This window comes from Mobula birostris, chromosome 11, assembly GCF_030028105.1.
Source record: "Mobula birostris isolate sMobBir1 chromosome 11, sMobBir1.hap1, whole genome shotgun sequence".
In the NCBI taxonomy this organism is placed as follows: Eukaryota; Metazoa; Chordata; class Chondrichthyes; order Myliobatiformes; family Myliobatidae; genus Mobula; species Mobula birostris.
Window position 1 is genome coordinate 51295220 of NC_092380.1, and position 26517 is coordinate 51321736.

Sequence of the window (26517 nt, forward strand, 5' to 3'; positions counted from 1 at the left end):
CCCCACCACCTCCTCTCCTCTCTCCTTCCCCCCACCACCTCCTCTCCTCTCTCCTTCCCCCCACCACCTCCTCTCCACTCTCCTTCCCCCCACCACCTCGTCCTCTCCTCTCTCCTTCCCCCCACCACCTCGTCCTCTCCTCTCTCCTTCCCCCCACCACCTCCTCTCCTCTCTCCTTCCCCCCACCACCTCGTCCTCTCCTCTCTCCTTCCCCCCACCACCTCCTCTCCTCTCTCCTTCCCCCCACCACCTCCTCTCCTCTCTCCTTCCCCCCACCACCTCCTCTCCACTCTCCTTCCCCCCACCACCTCCTCTCCACTCTCCTTCCCCCCACCACCTCGTCCTCTCCTCTCTCCTTCCCCCCACCACCTCGTCCTCTCCTCTCCCCTTCCCCCCACCACCTCGTCCTCTCCTCTCTCCTTCCCACCACCACCTCGTCCTCTCCTCTCTCCTTCCCCCCACCACCTCCTCTCCTCTCTCCTTCCCCCCACCACCTCCTCTCCTCTCTCCTTCCCCCCACCACCTCCTCTCCACTCTCCTTCCCCCCACCACCTCCTCTCCACTCTCCTTCCCCCCACCACCTCGTCCTCTCCTCTCCCCTTCCCCCACCACCTCGTCCTCTCCTCTCCCCTTCCCCCCACCACCTCGTCCTCTCCTCTCCCCTTCCCCCCACCACCTCGTCCTCTCCTCTCCCCTTCCCCCCACCACCTCGTCCTCTCATCTCCCCTTCCCCCACCACCTCGTCCTCTCCTCTCTCCTTCCCCCCCACCACCTCGTCCTCTCCTCTCTCCTTCCCACCACCACCTCGTCCTCTCCTCTCTCCTTCCCCCCACCACCTCCTCTCCTCTCTCCTTCCCCCCACCACCGCCTCTCCTCTCTCCTTCCCCCCACCACCTCCTCTCCTCTCTCCTTCCCCCACCACCTCGTCCTCTCCTCTCTCCTTCCCCCCACCACCTCGTCCTCTCCTCTCTCCTTCCCCCCACCACCTCGTCCTCTCCTCTCTCCTTCCCCCCACCACCTCGTCCTCTCCTCTCTCCTTCCCCCCACCACCTCGTCCTCTCCTCTCTCCTTCCCCCCACCACCTCGTCCTCTCCTCTCTCCTTCCCCTCACCACCTCGTCCTCTCCTCTCTCCTTCCCCCACCACCTCCTCTCCTCTCTCCTTCCCCCCACCACCTCGTCCTCTCCTCTCTCCTTCCCCCCACCACCTCGTCCTCTCCTCTCTCCTTCCCACCACCACCTCGTCCTCTCCTCTCTCCTTCCCCCCCACCACCTCGTCCTCTCCTCCCCCCCCACCACCTCGTCCTCTCCTCTCTCCTTCCCCCCACCACCTCGTCCTCTCCTCTCTCCTTCCCCCCACCACCTCGTCCTCTCCTCTCTCCTTCCCCCCACCACCTCGTCCTCTCCTCTCTCCTTCCCCCCACCACCTCGTCCTCTCCTCTCTCCTTCCCCCTACCACCTTGTCCTCTCCTCTCTCCTTCCCCCTCCCCCCTCTCCATGTATCTGGCAGCATGCAGCCGAAACACCTGAACAAAATCTCAGCAGGCACAAGGAGAAGGGAGGCTCTCTTTTCACCAGCTAATTACATTAATGACTCCTCTTTGTGGCTGGAGTACGTGTGAATTGAAGACCCAGGAGGCAGCTCTCCACGGTCTCTTCTGCTTTCCCACCTTTCGTTATGCTTAATTAAGCTGATGCTGCCAGAAGTCTGTGTGCTGTCTCGACTGGGCTTTTCTCATTTAAGCAGTATATTCAAGCAAAAGGTCAGAGAATTCTTTTTTATGCTATTAATAGAAGACAACATTTGTGTCCTTGGCTCAGTTGCTAATATCCCAAAGCCTCAGCCCGAAGGTTATAAATTCAAGTAATATAAAGCTTATAATCTATGTGTTGAAGGAACGCTGCATGAGTGAAGATGCTATTTTTCAGATGGGGGATTACAAAGGGGCCTCATGGAAGAACTATACATCTTCTAGGGCAGCATGTAGATCTGTTGCCCTGCTGTTCCAGAGACCAGAATCCAATCCTGACTTCCACTGCCACCTGTGTAAAGTTTGCACATTCTCTCTGAATGCCTGGGTATCTTCCCACATTCGAAGACTTGAGCCTCACAGGTTAATTATATATTTTTCAGATAGGTGGTCAGCTCTGTGGGGTGAGGGTGATTAGAATTGATCAGAATTTATTTATTTATTTATTTATTTATTGAGACGCCGTGCAGAATCTGAACTGGATCTGGGCTGTACCCTCCAAATACCCGGACCTGCCTCTCAGCTTTTTTGCACTACCTTACTTTCCCTTTTCTATTTTCTATTTATGATTTATAGTTTAAATTTTTATTATATTTACTATTGATTTGTACTCCAGGGAGCGTGAAGCACAGAATCAAATATTGCTGTGATGACTGTATGCTCTAGTATCAATTGTTTGGCGACAATAAAGTAATAAAGTAAATAATGGGCCTTTCAAGCCATGCCACCCAGCAATCCCCTGATTTAATCATGGCCTAATCACAGGACAATTTACAATGACCAATTAACCCACCAACTGGTACGTCTTTGGACTGTGGGAGCACTCAGAGGAAACCCATGCTGTCATGGGGAGAATGTACTAACTCCTTACAGGCAGAGACAGGAATTGAACCCAAGTCGCTGGGGCTGTAAAGTGTTGTACTAGCCACTACACTATCATGTGGGTGAAGACGACAGAATTAGCATAAATGGGTACTTGGTGAACAGTCTCCTCCTGTGTTCATGAGTAAACTTCTGGATCAAAGAACTTTTTTCTTCCATGCTATAAAATACTATGATTTAACTACTAATTAAATTGATGAGTGGTTACTATGTGTAAACAGGTAGTGACATTCCAACTATTCTGCAAAATTACCCAAAAGCCCATTGAATGTCTTGAGATATCTCTTTTACCATAGATGGTAAACTTCACAACCCTTGATATAGGTAAGCTTCCCTTTTACAGAATAATGTGGCCTGGTTCTCTGCACCTAGCCTGATTTTAGGGCTGCATTGAAGTTTATTCTGCAGCTGAGAGTCCCAAGTATCACCATGACCTTTCCACACTGCGATCTTGGGGGTGGAGAATTGGGTGACTCACTCACAACACTGGTAGCTTACCAGCCCACACAGCGAAACCAACCATCTCTTTTCTCATACTGTATGTAGAGACTGTTCTCATGAGTCACCTTCTGGGGACCCGCTCAAACATTGCTGGGTCAGAAAACCACATTCATATATAGATATGGAAAGATTAAAGTTTGGGAAATTTTAAATTAATTTCCCTTCCCTTTTATTGACATTCTCCTTATTTATTCTCATGAAATATTAACTGAGCACACATGGTGTCAGTCATCCTCTATTTCTTGGTCATTTTCTAATGGGTGTTTAAAGATGGTCAGACTCAAACTGTGTTTCTACTGGGGACACAGCCCTGCTCAATTCAAGCCCAAGCCTAAACAATGTGCCACAACTGTGCAAAATTCCTAGTAAAATTCTGTGGAGAGCAATCTGGAAACATAGTTCAAACTGATTTTCATCAAATAACTCAGTACCATCAAAACTAACAGTGCTGCTTCACGAATCCCCCAGATTCGGATTATTTGACTCAACAGAGACTCGAGATCAAATGCAGGTTCTTTCAGATCTGTATTTCACACCTATTATTTACCATATCTTAAGCCATTTGCAATATGTTTGAGTCACAAGCGCAGTAATATCTGGTTGTGCAGAGTATTTTCTGTACAATTATCTGTCAAGAAGGCTGAAACAAAAAAATAAAGATTCAACCCTATATCACTGCATTTTGCCAACTAGCTGCTTAAAAACATTTGGTGCCCACAGTGATGGCTGTTGGCACGACAAAATAAAACTATAACAAATTAAACAGATCTTAATAAAGTAAACATTACTGACTTAAAACTAATTCCAGCAGTAACATTACATTTAACCTCACAATCAAAATTTGACTCTTTGATTTTATTCTGGCCTTCGTCACTCTTGTATTTATTCTGCATACTAAACATTTGATTCCAGTCTAGACATACTGTAGTGTGTACAATTATTCTCCTTGTTAACTGAGTTAAAAAGAAAACACATCTGAGATTGATGTAATAAGACATCCAACCCAACTATACCATTAATTCAGAAAATGGGATTTGAGTCTATTCCAGCCCAATAGGATGATATAGTGTTATGTTAACCAACATTCTGGTAATGGCAGACCAACAAGCAGAGCTTCACCACTGATACTGCTGTTTTTGGTTATTTGATCTCACTTCCATAGGCTATAAGAATGATTGCTATGGAAAATGGGAAGTTGTGCAATGATGTGCCAAGAGGCATTCTTCTTCTTGGGCCCTTAGGTCATTGGCCTCCTATCTCCATCGTCCAAATTCAATGGTATGGTTAGAGTTCCTCAATGTTTCTGTAATCTATTGTATCCACTGTAAAAGCCTATACACCTTCACCAGAGCCCTGTTGGCTGGCCTTCCTCCTCTCACAACCGGGATGTACGGTTGGACTTTGAGGAACAAAGAGATACTTCTGGATTGGACTTAATTGTTGATTTAGTAGGGCCTGTTTCTGCATCTCGATCCATGCTGAACCTCAACAAGGCTGCTACCTGCAAACAGAGGCTGTGATAGACTTCCACATACTCTAATGTCCATAACCACGGGAGGTACTTCCCATGTAGTCTGGATTTTTCCTTCAGACCTGGTTACTTCTGCCCTGTAGCCATTATAGTACTTAGCCAGTGATCTCCCACATCCCAACATTGCTGACCAGGCCTGATGGAGACGCAACTTTGCATTAATGCTGTTTGGTGTTTCCAGAACTACACCCATCCTAAGTTTACGAAGCAGATATTCCACTTCAAACCACAGAGGTGATAGGCAGGTGAGGAGAACAGATAAGAGGCCCATTGTCTGTGCCTGCTCCTGCCCCCACAGAACTCATGTCTGCAAACCTCAACTCCATTTTATTCCCCTTGGTTCAGTCCCTTCCCACTTACATCCACGATAGTTCACATGCTCTCGATTTTCTCAATAACTTTGACTGCATTGGTGCCTCTTCATGCCCCCGTGCTGAGCTCATCAATTTTATCAACTCTTCTTCAAATTTCCACATTGCCCTTATATTCACTTGGTCCATTTCTGACACCTCCCTCTTTTGATTTCTGTGTCTCCATTTCTGGAGACAAACCATCTACCGGTATCTTTTGTTTCTTTCTTTCAGTTCGTTCACCTCTGCCACATCTGCTCCCCCAATGAAGCTTTCATTTCCAGGACAGTACAGATGTCCTCCCCTTTCAAAAAACGGGGTTTCCCTTCCTCCACTATTGATGCTGCCGTCATCTGCATCTCCTCCATTTCCCGGACATCCGCACTCACCCTACCTTCCCGCTGCCTTTGCAGGGATAGAGTTCCTCTTGTCCTTACCTACTGCCCCATGAACATCCACTGTTTCTACTTATCATGTGTAATGTGCAATAGTGGGTGTATTACGATTAGGAAGATGGGTGGCTAGAAAAATGAAAGGTAATAAAAGGGAAACTCCATTCATCACAAATGATATACAGTAGGTGCCTGGGATGATAACAGGATTAACTGAGTATCTGAAGGGTTGTTTTGAAATACTTGGTGGTCTGTAGTTATTATCGTGACACCAGCTTTAATGTCATCCAGTATTTAGTTCCAGCCGGAGGTATTGTCTCCTACATCAGTTGTTCTCAACCTTTTTAATTAAAACCCCAGTGGTTCATGTTCGGTGAAGTCATGCCTCAGCCCCTAATAATGTCAAGGGCCACACTTTTTTTTAGAGATTTATTTAAAAATACCTTTTAAACATTATATTAAAGAGATAATTCACTGTGCATACTTCAAGCTTGAATTTCTGCTATTTACTGCACTGAATAGAAAATCTTGTGTGCATTAGAATATATCGCAGCCCCGCTCATTATCATTTATTAATCTTTGTGTTACTTCCAAGTGGAATCTTCCTTCTAACTGAGATGAAAGGAATCCATTTGTAATGGCCGAGACATTGGGCAGTGTAAGTGTAGGCTGAAGTAGAATTTAACTTGTGGAACGGGGAAAGAATTTCATTTTGATGGTTGATAAAGTTGTAATTCTTTGTGTTATTGTCATCTGCTTATCTTAATAAGAGATCACAGAATTGTGAATATTCTAAATGGAAGATAAATGCATGGGTCAAGGAATGAATTTAATTCAAGGCAGATTGCCCATCTTGTCTCACATTGTGACAACAAACAAAACCAAATAAGGTATGAGAGTAATGTAAAACAAAACAAGCACGAATTTGCAACCAAAGCTGAAATGCCGGAAGAATTCAGCCAGTCGAGCAGGATCGGTGGAAAGAGAAACTGGTCAATGTTTCAGGTTAAGGAGCCTTAATTGGAATTGAGAAAGAATGAAAGCAAGTTGGTCCAAGTGGCAAAGATGAGGGAGAGAAGTGTGTGGAACAAAGGGAATGTCAGCCATAGGGTGAAATGATGAATCACTTTTGGAGGGATAGTTACTGTACAGCATAATTTGTGAAATGCACATGTACTCCGCTGTCATTGGTGAGATTCCAGGTGCTCAGAATGTAAAACAAAATGCTCCATTGAACTCCTTATCTGTTGCATCATTGAACAAGATCATAGCTGATCATTTGGTGTTACTCGCCTGCACTAACCCATTTTCCTTGATTCTCTTAATGTCCAATATTCTGTTGATCTCAGTGTTCAACACCCTTGGTGACCAAACCTCCACAACATTTATAGATGGTGAATTTCAGACATTTGCCACCCTAGTGTGAAGAAATTCCTTTTCAGCTGAGCCCTGAATGCCTGATTCCCTATTCTGAGACCATTTTCCCCTGGTTCCCAAAATACATGCCAGGGGAAGTACTTTCCCATTGTCTACCCTCAAAGAATTGTGTGTGTTTCAACGTGATCATCCCTTGCTCTTCTAAACTAAAGAGAATTGGCCCAGTCTGCTTAATCTTGTTTCATAGGATATTTCCCTCATCCCAGGAAGGAATCTGCTAAACTTCGTTGCACTCCGAATGCAGGTTGATATTTACCGTGTGTTCACTCTGCCTGGCTGCATCTCTGCATTTTCTCAATATTCTCCTGATACTAAACTGCAGCCCAGTTTAGCATTTGGTGCACTTGAATAAATTCATCATGATCCCTCATTCAATGATAGGGATTGATATAGATTATGAATAGTCATTCAATGATATGGATTTATATAGATTATGAAACCTCATTCAATGAATGGATTGATATAGATTCAACATGATCCCTCATTCAGTGATATGGATTGATATAGATTATGAACACTCAGGGCACCTGCAGCCTCCCAGCCTAAAAGTGACCCATTTACTCTTGTGTTTCCATACAATCAATGGTCTACATCATTGCCGACCCAATTGCTACTTCTCTATTTTAAGTGCTTGTGGTTCAGTAGTTACTGTAAATTGGTCAAAGCATGAGGATGTTTTGTGATCTTCCTTGATGCATTTTCTGAGTCTTCCTGGAATTTTTTTGGTGTGACGAAGCTTGAAGAACAGTGCTTTATTTGGTTAGGATCAGGTATATACAGTGGTGCTAGAAAGTTCATGAACCCTGTATAATTTTCTCTATTTTTGCATAAATATGACTTAAACATGATCAGATCTTCACATGGGTCCTAACACTAGATAAAGAGAACCCAATTATACTTGTTCATTTAGTTATTGAGAAAAATGATCCAATATTACATGTATTTATTGGAAGAAGTTTGTGAACTTTTGCTTTAGTAATTGGTATGACCCCCTTTTACAGCAATAACTTCAACCAAACGTTTCCAGTAACTGTTGATCAGTCCTGCACATCAGCTTGGAGGAATTTTAGGCCAATCCTCCTTACAAAACTGCTTAAACTCTGGTATGTTGGTGGCTTCCTTGTATGAACTGCTTGCTTCAGGTCCTTCCGCAACATTTCTATAGGATTAAGGTCAGGACTTTGACTCGGCCATTCCAAAACATGAATTTTCTTTTAAGCCATTCTGTTGTTGATTTATTCTTGTGTTTTGGATCATTGTCTTGTTGCATCTTCCAACTTCTATTAAACTTAAGGTGACAGACTGTTACCCTAATGTTCTCCTGTAAAGTGTCTTGATACAATTTTGAGTTCATTGTTCGCTCAATGATTGCAAGCTGTCCAGGCCCTGAGGCAGCAAAGCAGCCCCAGACCATGGTTGTCCTTCCACCATGCTTCACAGTTGGGATGAGGTTTTGGTGTTGGTGTGCAGTGCCCTTTTTCCTCCAAGCATAGCAATGCGCATCTCTGCCAAACAGTTGAATTTTTGCCTCATCTGTCCATAGCGCGTTGTCCCAGAAGCATTGTAGAACATTCAGGTGGTCTTTTGCAAACTTGAGACGTGCAGCAATATTTTTTTTTTGAGAGCAGAGCTTTCCTCCGTGATGTCCTGCTATGCAAACCATTCTTGTTATGTGCTTTTCTTATAGTGGACTGCACGTGAGCAGAGACAATAGCAAGTTCTAGATATTTCTGAAGGTCTTTTGCTGTGACCCTTGGGTTCTTTTTCACCTCCTTCAGCATTGATTGCTGTGCTTTTGTGTGACCTTTGTAGGGAGGACGCCTACTCCTTGGGAGAGGAGCAACAGTACTGAACTTCCTCCATTTGTAGACAATTTCTTTGACTGTGGACTGGTGATCCTTCAGGTCTTTAGAAATACTTTGGTAGCCTTTTCCAACTTCACGCATCGCTGCAATTCTTCTAATTTCCTCTGAAAGTTGTTTTGATCGAGGCATGGTGCACGTAAACAGTTTTTTCTTGAGAAGAGCGGGTTTTGTCAGTAACCTGACATTGTGTGCACTTTAATAGGGCAGGGCACCTCTACAACTCTCACCTCCATTCTCATCTCATTGATTAGAACACCTGACTTTTGTAGAAGGCATTACCCAAGAGGTACGTATACTTTTCCAACAGAGGCATTTAATATTGGATCATTTTTCTCAATAAATAAATGAACAAGTATAGTGTTTTTTGTGTTATTTATTTAATTGGGTTCTCTTTATCTTGATTTAGGACTTGCGTGAAGATCTGATCACATTTTAGGTCATACTTAAGCAGAAATAGAGGAAATTCTACAGGGTTCACAAACTTTGTAGCACCACTGTAGAAGGTGCTGAGCCACCCAATGACGCTGGTTGAAAGTGATCCAAGATACTATCGTGCTTTAGAAGAGGACACTGACATTGATTTGCCTGTCCTATCTGTCTACTTGAATGATTTGCAGAAATTACATTGCAGTACTTTGAGGTGCCAACTGTTGGTTATGCTCATCTCAAAAACAGAGGGGAGGGAGTAACATAAAGTACCAGAGCAACTCAATGGGTCAGGCAGCATCTATAGAGGGAAATGGATAATGGAAAATTTATGTTTTGGATCAAGCCCCTTTCTCTAGATTGTAGGGTGGGATCTGTTGCTTTTCTTTGGGCAACTGGAAGCTGCACTGGAGGCAACGAAGAAATTCATAATCAAAGCCTGTTTGCAGAGAGGTCGCTCCTGAGATGTGGAAAGTGATTAATGTTTTTCAAATTCTTGCATGGATCCTGATTGTCAGAGGGAAGTTTTATATGGATTGGTAGAGGACCTTTGTCTTCTGAATGTTGAATACATGGCTTATCATCTTGTATACTTTGGTAACAAATGATAATTACTTGGAACTTAGTCTTTGCATGTACACGTGCCCAAACACTGTCTGCATATTATAAATCATAAATGCTTAATATTTACATGGAGTTGGATGGCATAAATTATGAAACTCTGTACAGTTTCTCTATATAAACTCTCAGCCCTATTCTGCATTCGGTACTTTGTACTACTTTAATATTCTGTGGTATAGCAATGGTATATGAACAGTATGCAAAATAAGTTTTTATTGCACCTTGGTACATGTGAGAATAATACATCAATTTAAAAACTGTTAGATACAATCTACTAAAAATGTTGAATCAGCAGATAGTGTAGGGAATAAAATGACAGATTGAAAACCATAAAGTACCTTCTATTAGTCATAGAAAAGTACAACACAGAAACAGGCCATTTAGCCCACCTAGTCCATGCTGAATCAATGAAACTGCCTGGTCCCATCGGCCAGCACCTGGAACATAGCCCTCCATATTCCTCCCATCCATGTACCTACCCAAAGTTCTCTTAAACGTTGAAATTGAGCTTGCATGCATCACTTGAGTTGCATTCCAGACTCTTTCAACCCTCTGAGTGAAGTTGTTTCCCCTCATGTTCCCTTTAAACTTTTTACCTTTCACTCTTAATCCATGACCTCTGGTTGTAGTCCCACCCAATCTCTTTGGAAAAAGCCTGCTTGCATTTACCCTACATATACCCCTCATAATTTTGTATGCATCTATCAAATCTCCCCTCAATCTTCCACATTCCAACAAATAAAGTCCTAACGTATTCAGTCTTTCCTCATAACTCAGGTCCTCCAAACCCTACAATATCCTTGTAAATTTTCCCTGTAGTCTTTGACCTTATTTACATCTTTCCTGTAGGCAGGTGACCAAATCTGCACACAATACTTCAAATTAGGCCTCACCTATGTCTTATACAATCTTAACATAACATCCCATCTCCTGTACTCGATACTTTGATTTACGAAGGCTAATGTGCTAAAAGCTTTCTTTACAACCCGATCTACCTGTGCTACCACTTTCAATGAATTGTGGACCTGTATTCCCAGATCCCTTTGTTCTACTGCACTCCTCAGTGCCCTTCTGTTCACTGTGTAAGGCCTACCCATGGTTAGTCCAACTGAAGTGCAACACCTTGCACTTGACTGCATTAAATTTCATCTGCAATTTTTCAGCCCATTTGTCCAGCTGGTTGAGATTCCACTGAAAGCTCCAATAGTCTAACTTGCTGTCCGCTACACCCCTAATCTTGGTGTCATTTGTAAATTTACTGAATCAGTTAAACGTATTATCATCCAGATCGTTGATATGGATGACAAACAATGGATCCAGCACCGATCTCTGCGGCACTCCACTAGTCACAGGCCTCCAGTCAGACAGGCAACCATCTACTACTACTCACTGACTTCTCCCACAAGGCCAATGTCTAATCCAATTTACTACCTCATCTTGAATGCCAAGCGACTGAACCTTTTTGACCAACCTCCTATGTGGGATGTTGTCAAATGCCTTGCTAAAGTCCATGTACAACATCCACTGCCTTGCCTTCAACAACTTTTCTCTTAACTTTCTCAAAAGACTCTATAAGATTGGTTAGACATGATCTACTATGCACAAAGCCATGCTGACTATCCCTAATCAGTCCATGTCTAGCCATATATCCAGTCCCTTAGAATACCTTCTAATAACTTCTCTCAGGTTATCAAGTAGTTCTTGCTATTTCTGACAAACAATGTACCATTTCCAGATGGAATAAATGAGAGAAATAGTTCCTTCAAAAAACAATTGGAAGTTCTTATGGTTATAGATGGAAGAATAAAGATCAGCAGAAGCAGCATCTTCATGTACACTTAAACCAAATCAAAGTATATGAACGCTGGTCCTTTTGTAGGGGAAAGAGACCGCATGCATATATTTTACATGATGAGCTACAGTCATTGACTTTACTTTTATTAGGCAGATTCAGGTTCAAATATCACCACGACGAACATCAGCATTTGCAGACCCTTGGTATTTCTTACCTTGTAGCACATCCTTGGTTGATTGCAAGTTGACTCTGTAATCTACTTATAAAATTGCAGGAAAATCAGATGCTGAGAATCTGGAAATTAAAACAGAAGATGCTGAAATGCTGAGCGTCATTTGTAGCCAGAGGAACAGAGTTAATGTGCCAGGCCTGTGACCATTTTCAGAACTAGGAATGTGAGAAAAGTTAGTGGTAGAGGTGAGGGAGGAATGACTAGAACACAAGGAATATCTCTGATAAGGTGAGGTCAAATGAATGAATGTTGCCGTTAAAAGTGCATTAATGTGCTTTATCTTAGTAGTGTGTTGCTAACAGCAAAATGGTGGACTTTAGGAGGTAAGACTGTAGTTGTGGAAAAATCAAAAGTGAGCCAAAAAATGTGACAACCAGAATCGGTTCTGCTGGAGTTACTTAATGGAATACCAAATCCTGAAAGCTGCAACATGCCCAGATGGAAAATGCGGTGTTGTTGCTCAACGTGGGCCTCACCACACAGTTCAGAAGACCCCAAACAGAAGAATTAGAATGGAATGAGGAATGAGTAATTAAAGTGACAGGAAGTTGAAAGGTTCAGATCACTCCAATTGACTGAAAGCAGGTGCGCCCACAATATGCATTTGATTCCTCCACCACTGGGGGGACCACATCGTGAGCTGAAGAACAGGTGTTACGTGTGGTAGCATAGTGGTTAGTGCAACACTATTACAGCTCGGGGTATCGGAGGCTGGAATTCAATTCTGATGGAGTTTGTACTTTCCTTCCCATTAATGCATAGGTTTCCTCCAGGTGCTGCGGTTTCCTCCCAGATTCCAAAGATGCACCTGTTAGTATGTTAATTGATCATTGTAAATTGTCCTGTAATTAGGTTAGGGTTAAATGGGTGGGTTGGTGGGCAGTGTGGCTCACTGGGCTGGAAAGACCTGGTCCACGCTGTGTTTCTAAATATAAAATATTTTGCAGTTTCATGGGAAAGTGTCATGGGGGAGTTGTGATGGAGCAATCTCTTCAACGTGTTGAAAGGAGAGGGAAGAGGAAGAAGTGTCCGGTGTGGAATTTTATTAGAACTGTGGAAAATGTGAAAGATCTTTTGTCATTTATGCCGTTCATTTTGGGTCTATTTTTCTAAGTGATCAAGTTCACTGAACATGTCCCACAGCCTTGCAAGTAACAGAATGTGCTTCTAACTGCTCAATGGTCTCACTTTAAAAGTGTATTGCTAAGAAGGACTGCAGCTTCACTGTATTGGAAACCATACTGGCACTGCCGATACTCCGGTACTATATTAATGCAGTGTAGAATGATTGTTATATGCTTGGAGTGTTTACTTAGTTGCACAACTCAAAATAATATTGTTCTGATATGTTCTGAGAAAATCTGTGCATCCTGAAACATGCCATTGTTCATTATGTGACACTGAGGATGAAATAAATAATCTGACTTCAAATAGCTTTCTGAATTTGAATTATGATAATGCTATCTCTGTTAGCTTTACGCTTACTGTTTTTCCTGATGTATTTTGCTCTATATTTATGAGAACCAACATATCAGCATTCTTAATGAGTCAATCATGCTATTGTTGTTTGTGGAACATTGCCTTAGGACAATTGGCTGCCATGTTTCTTTCATTATAACAGTAGTGACACTTCAGATGTACTTTTTTAAAAAAAAATGCCTGGCAAGAGCTTCAGGCTGCTCTGAGATTATGTAAGGCATTAAAAAATTCCCAGTTATTTTTGTACATGATACTTAATAAGTTTGTCACAGTATAAAGTTTCTCAGAAGATAACTCATTATCAATGTGATGTTTTTCTTAAAACTTGATTTTTGAACAAAATAATTTTTAAAGATGTGCATGCTGGGACCCAGGACAGGTCCTCCAAAATAATAACACTGAGGAATTTAAAGTTGCTGACCTTCTCCACCTCTGATCCTCTGAGGACTGGTTCATGGACCTCTGGTATCCTTCTCCTGAAGTCAATATTCATTTCCTTGGTCTTGCTGACATTGAGTAAGAGGTCGTTGTTATGGCAAAAGTGAGCCAGATTTTCAATCTCCATCCTATATGTTGATTTGTTACCACGTTGGATTCAGCCTACAACACTGGTGTCATCTGCAAACTTGAATATGGCTTTGGAGCTGTGCTTGGCCACACAGTAATAAGTGTAAAGGAAGTAGAGCAGGGGCCCAAGCACATAGCCTTGTGATGCATTTGTGTTGATGCAGGTCGTAGAGGAGATGTTACTGCCAATCTGAACTGACTGGGGTCTGCAAATGAGGAAATTCAGAATCCAATTGCACAAGGAGGTATCGAGGCCAAGGTTTTGAAACTTATTGACTACTTTTGAGGAGATGATGGTATTGAATGTTGAGCTGTAGTCGATGAAGAGCATCCAGACATATGCATCTTTGCTGTCTAGATGTTCCAGGGTTGGGTGAAGAGCCAGAGGGATGGTATCTGCTGTGGAACTGTTGTTCTGATAGGCAAATTAGAGGGGGATCCAAGTCGCTTCTCAGACCAGAGCTGATATGCTTCGTCACTAATCTCTCAAAACGCTTCATCGCTGTGGATGCAAGTGTAATTGGACGATAGTCATTGAGGTTAAAGATATCAGTGAACACTTCAGCCATTTGATCAGCACAGGTTTTTAGTACTTGTCCAGATACCCTGTCTGGGCCGGATGCTTTTCATGGGTTCACCCTCCTGAAGCTGCTTGCCAATATCAAGTGGGGATTGGGTTGGTGGCTCTTCCCAGGCTGTACTTGTATTGTTCTTGGTACTCTGGTCATAGTTGACCATTTCTGAGGAAACTGCATTCTTTTGGGGTGTAACTAGCCACAAGCAGCTGCCTGACTTGTCTTTGATGTTTCTCCTTTAGCAATGAACAATCCAGCTGTTGATTTTGCTTTCTCACCTCAGCAGGATGGCATTTAGTTTGTCGGAACACAAAATACCTGTATTTTCTGCTTTTGTTTACAGTATTCAGTTCAGTTTTAAAGCATATTTTCTGTGCCAATTACAGCTGTTCAGCTAGATGTACTCGGTGAATAATAATCATTGAAAGATGGCATTAACATTGTCCGGTTTTGATAAATAGCTGCAAATAAGATTTATTCTTCTCCGTCCAATATTTCCTGTTACAAGGTGCAGCAAAAATCTATTTCTCAGTTTGATAGAATCTGAAATATTACTAAAAAATGGAAATCAGAATAACTCCTGGAAAACTGAATTAAAAATAGAAAATGCAGGTAAAGCTCAGCAGATCAGGCAGCATCTGTGGAAGGAGAAAGAATTAATATTTCAAGTTCAAACCCTTCATCAGAAATGGGAAAAAGAGAAAAGGAATTGGTCAAGCAGCAGAGAAGATGGAGCAGAGGGATAGATAGGACAAAGGGACTGACGGTTATAGGGTGAGGCCAGGTTTGCTGTGGAGATAAATGATGGTCAATGGTTACTGTCAGTGTGATAATGCAAAGGAGTGTAAAATATTGCAAAATGTAGGGCTGTTGGATACATTGAGCAGATCAGACTGTGCAAAGAGGAAAAACTAAGACATGGGTAATTCTGATGCAGAGAAAATGAGTTTTCAGTTGTTGAATTAGATACCAAGTTCAGAGGCTGCACACACTCAAATGAAAGATAAGGTAACAGGAAGCATGTGGTCACTCCAGCAAGACTAAGTACACGTGCTTTGAAAACAGTCAGTCAATCTACATTTAGCATTGCCATTAGAGAGGAGACTAGTACAAAGAAATGCTCTTTTGTTATCTCTCAAAGACTTATTTAATCTCTCCCACTCTCAAAATCACTGCCTTTCCTTGTTGAAATGTAGAATCCTTTCTAGCATCCAGGCAAAAGATGTCAGATGCAGAAAATGTAAAATAAAAACATAATATGATGGAAGTACTCAGCAGGTCAGGCAGCACCAGTGGAGAGAGCAACAAGGTAGAAGCTTTGGGTCAGTGAGCTTGCATCAGTACCAGGCAAAGAAAGAAAACAAGTGTGATTTTAGGTTTGAAGTGGGAAGGGAAGGCAAAGACAATTTATCGAGGAACACAGAACGGTAGAGGCTCTTCAGCAGACAATATTATGCTGACCTTTTGGGCTACTCCAAGATTAATTTAACACCTCCTTCCCAGTTACCTGTCCATTTTTCTTTCATCCATGTGCTTATCTAAGAGTCTGTAAATGTCCCTAATGCATCTGCCTCTACCACTCCCCAGCAGTACATTCCATGCATTTACCACTGTTTTAAAAAAAACGACCTCTGACATCCCTCCTGTACTTGACCCCAGTCACCCTAAGTGTATTCCCTCTTGAACACAGGAGAGGAGAAGATGATGGTGTGATGCAGCGCGCACAGTCGCTCCGGTGATGAATATCTGTTATTTGTCAAGTAAGGTGCTGTGCACAATTCTGATTTGATGGAGGCAGGCATGAGAGCACGAAGGAACATCTGGTGAAACTTCTGAAATGCCTGTTTCGCTGCCACTGCTACTGTGTGATCGAGAATCTCCAGAGGGGAAGGCCTCGAGTCTTTGGCTTTGCTTGTTGCTTGGCGGCCGGGGCGGGGTCGAAGTGCTCGGCAGAGATGGTGCTTGGTGTCGGAGGGCTGGTCGGAGGCTCAAAGTTTTCAGACGGACTCAGAGTCAGCTGTGGTCAGGTGCTTCCAGGATGCTGTATCGGCAAGTTTGCGGCGCTGGAGGCTTATGGCAGGGAGAGTTTCTCCCTTCTACCATCTGCATGAGATGTTGGGGCTATCGGGACTTTGAGACTTTTCTTACCATGCCCATGGTCTGCTCCTTATCAAATTACGGTATTGCTTTGCACTGTTGTATCTATATGTTATAATTATGTGGTTTTTGTCAGTTTTAGTCTTGGTTTGTCTTGTGTTTCTGTGATATCATACTGGAGGAACATTGTATCATTTCTTAATGCATGCTTTTCTAAATGACAATAAACGAGGACTGAGTGTCCTTATAATCTAATTAATTATAGCTATGCTGGGGGAGAAGGTGCTGGTTGTGCATTCTAGTTCTGCCTGTGTTCATCTTATACACCTCTCAAGTTGGCTCTCATCCTCCTTCACTGTGAAGAGACTACCTTAACTTGTTCAGTCTTTCCTCAGAAAGAATGTATAATGCAGTGATGATGCTGGTTGGGAGATGATGAAAGCCTGATATTTGTGAATGATATGCTTGGAGGAGAAGCAAATTCTTTGACAAACTTCTATAGATGCGTAGTGGAGAGTATATTGACTGGTTGAGTGCACCCCTTCCTATAGATGCTGCCTGGCCTGCTGCATTCACCGGCAACTTTTATGAAATAAAAGAGAATGCTTTAAATACCCTGCAGTTAAGATTACTAAAGGTTATTTATCTGGTGAGACAGCATTCCAGTACAAGAAGGCCTGAAGTCACACATAGTCAGCAGAGATACTTCTCAGTTATTAAGTCTGATTAGTTGCTTGGTTTGCTGATGTTGATTGATGGACACATTCTGGGTCCTGGACTCTAACTCTTACACTCTTCCCAGATGCTGCCTGATCTGTTAAGTGTTTCCACAATTTTCTGTTTTGGTTGCTAGTGAAGATTCCTCCACTGTCTCCCCCTACCTATTTTTGTTCCACCTCCTGATGTACACCCTCCCCACCGTTCAAGACTCTGCACTTCCATCCAGTTCTGGAACTCTGCTTTGACTTGCACTGATATCATAGCTGTGCCCCCTTCTATCCCCAACTGACCCTCTAATCTTCCATTTTCTCTAAAATACTGCAGATACCTTAAAGTCTGAAATGACACAGACTCAGGAAGTGCTCAATTGTCAGGCAGGGTCTGCTAAGAATAATTGTTAACCTTGTCAGTAGAGCTGTGTTAAATCTGGGATAAATTAGAACTTCTCTTAGTTTTATAAAAGGCCACCAACTCCAATGGTTAATTTTGGTTCTTCCTTCAGGAATCTTGACTGATCAGTTGAGTATTTCTGGCATTTTAAGTTTTTTGCTCTCTCTCACCTTATTTGAGGTAGGGGTTAATTTCCACCTCCCCGAGCAAGCTTGTGGCCAGCTCCGCTGTTGTTTCCTTATGTGATTCTGCTGTGGACGCCACGAATTCTCGTGAAGGGTGTTACCCAAATCCTTTTCGTTGACCCCGAAATCTGCTGCCGTTGCGTCAGCGTTGTTTATTGTAATTAGAAAATGGCAGTGATTGAAACCATGTGCGTTTTTGTTGCGTGCGATCTTCGTGCATCCCAACCACTACTGGTCAATTAAAGTGCTGCTGCCTTTTCTCAGGACCAGCGCCAACTATTCTATGTAGGGCCTCTGAAAGTTAATGATATAATACTGGAAAGGATTCAACCTAATGAGATTTGAGTGGAGTTTAACTGCTTTGCAAGAGCACGCTGATTTTTATGTGACCGACTGAATAGTTTGTTGGGTGTTGGAACTACCTGAATAAAGTAAATCACCCCCCCCCCCTTTATTTTCTGGGACATTCTAGATTCTTGTAAAGTTTATTTATATATATATATATATATTGTATATAACCGTTCTCTTTCTAGAGGGGATTTCTGGAATTTGTATATAGTGGTAGAGATTGGGCTGTCCAGTGTGGCGCGATAATTTACCTCAGGATAAGTATGGGGTGTTGTCAGTTATCTTCCGCCCATTTCGTGCATCGGAGTCGAGTGCAAGTGTATTGTCACGGTAGAAATGACACGATTTTTTTTTTAGCTTCGGGATATAAATGCCATGAAGATTATTTTTTTTTGTTGTCGCAGCTTGGATCAGGGGTGGATAGTGGAACCGGCCCGTCTGCTAATAATTTAGGATGCTTCTTGACTTTCTGAGGCGTCAACTCGATTCTGTGGAGCGCAGTCTGAAGGCAGGTCAAACAAAATCATTGAGTTATAGAGTCATTCAGCGCAGGCACGGGTCCCTCGCCTCAGAGTGTCCTTGCTGGCCATCAAGTGCATATCTATGCACAATGTCATATATTTATTCATATTTCCTTATCGTAGAGGAGGAGGCCGTTCGGCCCATTGTGCCTATGCCGAGCGATCCCACCTATCCCATTCTCCCGTTTATTTTTCCCCAATGACCTGCTCCCTCTGCCACCCACGCCAGGAGCAGCAACAGGGCACTTAGATGTTTTCCTTATTTGAAGATCTGAACAACTGAGGCCAATTGCAGAACAACGGCATCAAGCCAAACCCAGACTTGCATTTGTTCCTGAGATCTCGCTTTGCGGGCAACTAAAGTTTGTCTATTCCTTGCAGCAGTGTGTGTGGAAAATTAGCTTGTGTTAAAAGCTTAAATTAGCTTGTGGAAAATTAGTTTGTGTTCCCAGGGACAAATTCTACCCTCCTGTTGCATCGTTTTGCAGTAACTCCACATCTGCAATTTGAATATTTTTAACAGTAAACACACAATATAAATAATACTAGATATGACAGGCCTTGGGGATATGTGAGAGTACTTTTGAGTTCGTAGCAGCCTGTGTGTGTGTGTGTGTGTGTGTTTTTACACAAACCAGAGGAAGGAAGAAAACCTGCGGGATTAGGATAGTCCATTTTGGTGGTTGTGGCAATGCGTACAACCGAGTTAAAAACTCGAACGATCTGCACTTGGAAACCTGGCCAGAGAGAGCGCAGCGGCGGCGCTCGGTGGAGGAAGTGTATGCACTCATTTGATAAATTACTTAGCTTCCAGCGGGGACAGACTGTCCCCTTTTGCGGTCTGGTTTTATTATTCGTCTTTAATCCCGGGGCAATCACCAGGTGTATTCCGAAGGATTATTTGTTTCTCGCCAATTTGTTTCTGAGCACACAGGTCGTATTTCGGTACTTTTCTTATCGCGTTATCTTGTTTGTGATAATGTGAGACGGTTTGTGTTTATCGCTCTTTCCTGCTCGACTGTTTTCATTGCTTAGAGCTTTCAGTTGCTGCTTTTCCCCGAAAGTTCGCAGTTTTATACATACCTCCGGGCAGATGTTTGCTGGCTAAAACTTGGATTGCGTTGGGAGGTTTTCGGAGGGTTAAACGATTAGATATAATCAGGAAATTGACACGCACATTTCCAAACGCTTGAGTCGAAAAATTTTTATTTTAAAAAAAAGTTCACTTAAATTCTGCCTACGTAGATAAATTTTCAAAAGGGTGTTAGATATTGCAGATTCTGTAGTGATTCCTATCCATGCCTGATTCCATTCCGTTTTAGGCGGAGCGAGTTAGATTCACAGATTTGTTCACTTTTTCCAACCAGGTGGGTGTACTGGGTTATCCCAGTGTGCAAGCATTTTGTAAGTCAGAACTAATGAAATTACGACTGCTAAATTACGCATTCAAAACGGCCTTAATCAGATCACAGGCCAGAAATGACATTAAAAGTCCAAACCCCAAATTTGTATATAATGAAAACAGAAGTCGCTCGATTTATCTTAAACAGTGTGGTGGAAAGGAAGGAAAACAACCCCGATTTATTTTGGGAATTTAAACAAAAACTTAGTTTGTGCTACGAATTCAGCCTCCTACATTACGTCAGTTGGCAACATCGATTAGCCGGGTGTTTTAAACACCTAAGTGTCTACATCAGAAAGGCCCCGGCTTCGGTCCTATCTTTAAACCGTGACCGTGAGCGCACAGCGCGGAAGTCTCTTTAACAACACTTTACCAACTTATACTTTTAATCAGCAAGAACACAAAAAGCAAAACTTATTTGGGAGCTAAATTTTTTTAACAGTGCCCCAATGTGTATTTGCAGCTAAATGTGTAATTGCTGTGGCATTTGCATTTGGTAACCTTGAGGTTTCGCATGTTGCATTCAAACACTGGCATGCTGTCGGTGACGAAGGGGGTTGCACCGAGTGCAACTCACGGCAAACAACTACGTCCTATGTCCCTGCTTCCGCGAGCCTGATGGGCTGGTTGGCCGCGAGCGCGGGAGCGCGAACGACGCGCGAGGCGGCTCGCCGGTCGCGCGCCCCGTGCACCGGTCGGTCGGAACCCTCCCCCCAATTTAACACAGGCTCTTCTCGCTCAGTGCCGGCAGTAACACCCGTGGCTGCCCTGAATTTCAAGTGCAGGTGACACTCTCAGGAATAAAACCAAAGGTAGTTTTAGAGTGGGTCAGAGCCAAGCTGAGTTAACAATAAATACCGAAGTTACCTGAAGGTTTGGATAGGAGATTAACTTATTTATTCATAATTAGGCCTTATAATTGGGATGAAAGGCTTGTTTTGTTGATAGAAAAGCAGTCTGTTGGGGGATCTTAGCTGGTGTAGCAGAATCTATGAGGAGGAAAGGAATTGTTGGTACTTTGGGTCGAAATCGTATCAGTTCCTTAATGACTGATGATGGCATTTAAGGGAAATTTGGATGTATATGCATTGGAAAAATCCAGAGCAACAGGGACCAAAAGCAGACAAATGGGACCAACATGGTTGGTATAAATGAGTTTGGGCTGAAGGGCCCATTTCTGTACTGTATTACTTGGATTCTATGACAGACGTTTGCTTGATCTGCTGAGTTCCATCAACGGATCGTTGATCTGGATCCCAGCGTCTCTTGTTGATTGAGAAAATTGGTTTGGAGGTTTGCTTCTTGGTCATGTGGAGCCAAAAGTTTAGCTTGATGCACAGTTGCCAGGAAGGGAAATGGACTGAGAATGTGTTGTGGACTTCCGGATGTATAAATGGAGGGAATTTCTGCCCACCCAAAGCTAGATATTAGACAAGTAGTAGGGTAACATAGTGGTGGCAAGAGGTGCTGTTGAAGAAGAGCTGGATGACTTAAATCACGGCTTTTATTATTTGAGGAACTGAGTTCAAAAGTCAGGAGGTTATGTTGCAACTTTATAAAACTCTGGTTCAGCCACATCTGGAGTATTTTGTACAGTTCTGGTTGCCTCACTATAGGCAGGATACTGAGGCTTTGGAGAGGGTACAGAAAAGGTTTATAGGTTGCTGCCTGGTTTAGAGGTCATGTGCTATCATGAGAGGCTGGATAAACTTAACTTAATCTAGAACACCGGAGGCCGAGGGGAGATTTGACAGAGGTTTACAAGATTATGAGAGACATAGAAAGAGTGGACAGAGATTATCTTGTTTCCCGGGGTTGAAATGTCTAATACAAGAGGGAATTCATTGAAGGCGAGCGGAGTATGTTCAAGGGGGATTTGAGGGCAAGTTTTTTTTTAAACTCAGAGTGGTGGATGCCAGAAATGCTATAGAGCTAAATACATTAGAGGCTTTTAAAATCATTTAGGTATTTTTGATTTTGCTTTTTAGCTGGTTTGGCACAACATTGTGGATCGACTGGCCTGAACCTGTGCAGTCCTGTTCTATGTCAATGTCCTAGGAGTACATGTAGAATTGAATGTCATGTTTTTGAATGGTACTGTCCAAGCAGATCGCTGATGTAGAGATGCAATACATATTTAATGTCTAAAAGATGCGAGCTCCAATAATATTTATTTCCATGTAGAGGTTAATGCGTAGAATCTGAAAGTATCCTCTAGAGCTGTGGAACAGGAGTTCCTGATGAGTGGTTTGAATTAACATCTGACTATTTGCATATTAGTTCTCTGCTTCCTCAGTGCGTTTATTTTTGATGCCTCCCCGGCCAACTCTTTGTGATGATAAATACTCCAATGCTATTTGTTTTACTAATGAACATGTATGTCATCTTATCACTGAATCTGTAGAGTTCCTGTTTTCCTGTGGACAGATGGTGAATACGGTGATATTTCCCCAACCACAACTTCTATCACTTGGTGATTTTCATTTGTCAAAGCTCATCTGTTGCTGTCTCATTAGCTCGGGTGATGCAAATATTTGTGAGTTTGACACAAAACTTCACACAAAGTCAAAGAACAATTTTCAATATTCATTTAACGTAGTAAGACTTTACATAACACAGTGAGAGATCACTTCATTCAAGTTTATTATTTGAAGGGTTCCGGGTTCACCATAGAATTTAAGACCATTGTGCTTTGGAACATTTTAATAACTATCCCCAGCAATCTATCTATGGTCTTGCTATCCTTCTGAGATTATGGTGCCCAGAATTGGAGGCTATATACTTGCTAAATCCTAACAAGTGATTATAAGCAAAGTTAATATTTAAGAACTCCCAATTCTGTTTATTTTATTAACAGCCCAATTTGACCTGCCAATTTCAAGAAGAGCAGAACTTAAAACACATAAGGTCCAAATGCTATGCTGTAAAGGACTACTGTTCCTGGTTTTATTCTGCTGAAGCTCTAAGAGGAAACTAGAATATTAAATAACTTGGTACCTTTCAGTTAGCGCCGAGTCTTTTTACGTTGCTAAAAGGTGCAATGTGTTGGAATTACAAAACAGGTTGACTGGTATCTGAAAAGCAAAACGGATTTGATTTTGCCCTCTACTCCATCCCCCAAAAAAGTCAAAAGTACTAGAATAAGGATATGCAACACACATAAAAGTTGCTGGTGAACGCAGCAGGCCAGGCAGCATCTCTAGGAAGAGGTGCAGTCGACGTTTCAGACTGAGACCCTTCGTCAGGACTAACTGAAGGAAGAGTGAGTAAGGGATTTGAAAGTTGGAGGGGGAGGGGGAGATCCAAAATGATAGGAGAAGACAGGAGGGGGAGGGATGGAGCCAAGAGCTGGACAGGTGATAGGCAAAAGGGATACGAGAGGATCATGGGACAGGAGGTCCGGGAAGAAAGACAAGTGGGGGGGGGACCCAGAGGATGGGCAAGGGGTATAGTCAGAGGGACAGAGGGAGAAAAAGGAGAGTGAGAGAAAGAATGTGTGTATAAAAATAAGTAACAGATGGGGTACAAGGGGGAGGTGGGGCATTAGCGGAAGTTAGAGAAGTCGATGTTCATGCCATCAGGTTGGAGGCTATCCAGACGGAATATAAGGTGTTGTTCCTCCAACCTGAGTGTGGCTTCATCTTTACAGTAGAGGAGGCCGTGGATAGACATGTCAGAATGGGAATGGGATGTGGAATTAAAATGTGTGGCCACTGGGAGATTCTGCTTTCTCTGACGGACAGAGCGTAGGTGTTCAGCAAAACAGTCTTCCAGTCTGCGTCGGGTCTCGCCAATATATAAAAGGCCACATCGGGAGCACCGGACGCAGTGTATCACCCCAGCCGACTCACAGGTGAAGTGTTGCCTCACCTGGAAGGACTGTTTGGGGCCCTGAATGGTGGTAAGGGAGGAAGTGCAAGGGCATGTGTAGCACTTGTTCCGCTTACATGGATAAGTGCCAGGAGGGAGATCAGTGGGGAAGGATGGGGGGGACGAATGGACAAGGGAGTTGTGTAGGGAGCGATCCCTGCGGAATGCAGAGAGAGGGGGGGAGGGAAAGATGTGCTTAGTGGTGGTTCACCAGCAACTTTTATGTGTGTTGCTTGAATTTCCAGCATCTGCAGAATTCCTGTTGTTTGCGAGAATAAGGATATCTTTGTTTTCACCATGGTGCTGAGATACACCCTAGGATGTGCTGGGACACATCATCAGCGTTGTAACCTGGGATCATCAGGAGTTTCGGTTCTTTCAACATCAGTTACTTTCACCCAGGTGACCCAGCCAGGGTTGATCAGACCCTGGCTTGTGTCCCAGCACCATTGGTCTATGGGTCACACCTCTTGGTCCATAGCAATTTGGAGGCTCGCTCAACAGCCTCTGTGACATCCTGATGGCTCTTTTCTTTGCAGCCCCTGTAATGCCAAGGAGAGAGTAGTTTCTGTGGAGCGAGCAGCCAGCAAAACCTCTACATCCCACCTCTCTAGGCTCACCATGTGCCCTCCACCCCAGTCTCTGGCAGTGCTCTGCCGGCGCCTGATATTTGGCTTTCTTACATTCAAATGCCTCTGCAATTTGGTCTTTCCAAGGACCTGTCAGTTCTACCATGAACATTTGCTCTGAGGTTTCTGACAGAATGATCATGTCAGGCTTCACTGATGATAATGTGATAAAGTCAGGAAACTTGAAATGCTTGCTGCAAATTATACAACAATGTGGATTGTGACTATTTTATTAGAGGCATGTTTGTGGATCTTTATTTAAAATGAACATATCATTGCATTTAACCTGGTAATTTCAAGCACAAGATGTGGTCAATACCCTCTTGACACCTGTGATTCTGAATTTATTTTTTTTAAAGACAAGGGGAATGCAAAATCTGCAAAAAATGATCAGCAGTGCTGACAGTTCATGTACTCAAACCTGTGGACTACCCTTTTGAAACTCGTACTTTATTATTTTTAATATAAACCCTAATTAATATTTCAAATTTAATTTTCAAGTTGATATTTTGGATTATATAGCTATCAGTCAAAATTGGCAATTAAATAATCCAGATCACTCTGCATGTAGCAGAATTGCAAAATTAATGAGAATTCATTGTTTCCCTATGATAAGCTAGCGAGGCAATTGTATTGGAGTTATTTAAATACATTCAGATGATGGGAACATTCATATTCTGATGAATCAGATGCCCTTTTTCTCCTTGTACTTTTTTCCCAAATGGCAGTCTTGTTCTGTTTTCATGACGAGTTGATATTCTTCTGTCCTTTTCACATTCCATCCCATCTTGTTCTCTAGCTTTTTTTTACTGTGATAATTGCTGTTTCTCTTTGTAGCCATCAGTAAGACATGAAGATATGGTCAGTGGATATTTTTTTTATTTGATTACAGAAACAGAGTTCAAAAATGTGTAGTGGCCATTCCCGGACCATAAATCAGATATTGGATGTCTATCTAAATCAGTGTTTTCTCGCTGCAGTTGTTTGAACTGTCAAAAACATTTTTTCCTCCTCTGAGAGACTCCCAATTTCACATTTACCACATTCAGTCTATCTGTTGAGCATGAGAATGTGTGTATTAATTTAGAAACTACTGCATTTAAGTCGGCAGCACTTGCCTTCATGCTGTCCTGAAGCACTACCATTTTTAAACTGAGCAGGCCAGTTTAGAACCCCTTCAACAGGGCAAAAACTTTATAAAGTTGAAGGACAGAAGAGGAAAGCTGAGAACTTGTAGGGTAACTATAAATTATGTTGAGGCTGTGGATGAAGTTGTGAGCCATTGATAATAAATATGGCTGTATCTCTGAAGTATGCAGTCTTCTCTGTTCCTGGTAGCAACAGGTTCCTAGAAGATTTGGCCTTGCCTTTCTTGCCGTGTAATCAGGAATGAAAGTAACTTTTTAAAAAGTCGATATGGCTGTACCTCAAAGATTAGCTTCTTTCTAATTGGTGTGCAGTACTGGCTCAGACAAGATTGCTTTTCTCTTTCTTGATCTATGGTGCAATGTGACCTTTAAAACTGGAAAGGAAGAGCAAATTTGAAAAGAAAATTGTTATTGTTGTAACCAAGATTATGTGGAGGTTGTGCTATTTGAGGTGTCTTTTAGAGCTCCGAAATTTGCACTCCCCACTTGGAGATGTCACAGTAATAGTTATCTCACGGCAGCATGCTCACCATGTGCGATGACTGTTTACGTGATTCCATTGATCGCAGGAGAACTAATTATGTCCTGCAGTGACTAATAGGCAGTCAAAATTCAGTCCATTTTATATCACATTCTGAAGCAACTGTCAACCCTGTATTATCAAAGTGCTTGTATTTTATATTCTGTGTAGTTTGTTTCCCTTATTATTGTGAGTAAAGGACAAAGCTGGCTCCCATTTTATGTTAAGTGGAAGGTCAATGAAAAAGCTTTGACCAGTTATTTGACTCCAGATTTTCATTACTGT

At 42.7% G+C, this 26517-nt stretch overlaps 1 protein-coding gene across 5 annotated transcripts in view; it reads left to right on the forward strand.

Annotated features, from left to right (window-relative positions):
• dgkza (diacylglycerol kinase, zeta a) overlaps positions 1–26517 on the forward strand; it is a 480046-nt gene that overhangs the window by 110655 nt on the left and 342874 nt on the right. For 2 of the 5 annotated variants that reach the window (XM_072272232.1, XM_072272234.1), the window contains exon 1: positions 19429–19597. The exons of the other annotated variants lie outside the window; for them this stretch is intronic. The gene's annotated coding sequence lies outside the window, so the exon portion shown is untranslated. Of the gene's footprint in view, positions 1–19428; positions 19598–26517 lie in introns of those variants that run through there. 5 annotated transcript variants of the gene reach the window in all.